The sequence below is a fragment of the Penaeus monodon genome, chromosome 15 (genome assembly GCF_015228065.2).
Source record: "Penaeus monodon isolate SGIC_2016 chromosome 15, NSTDA_Pmon_1, whole genome shotgun sequence".
NCBI lineage: Eukaryota > Metazoa > Arthropoda > Malacostraca > Decapoda > Penaeidae > Penaeus > Penaeus monodon.
Genome location: NC_051400.1, coordinates 28554026 through 28554293, shown reverse-complemented (window position 1 = coordinate 28554293; position 268 = coordinate 28554026).

The window sequence follows — 268 nt, the reverse complement described above, 5'->3', positions numbered from 1 at the left end:
ACTCATATGCAAGTCACAAGGTCAATCTTTTCACTGCCACGTGATTTGCTATATATGTTATTGAAGGCGTCATCGGGGCAGCATTCTTGCAGCAGCCTCTTGCCGCCTGGACTCTTCACCCACCCCCAACACAACGACCCTGATAAATGGTTAATTAACGTTGCTGTGGACGGACCCTTTGTTTTGAAGATGGCAAAAGACGCTCCATTCATCTGGATAAAAGGTGGTGATCTGGAAGTGCGTGTTGACAGTCTTCCTGTTTTTTTCA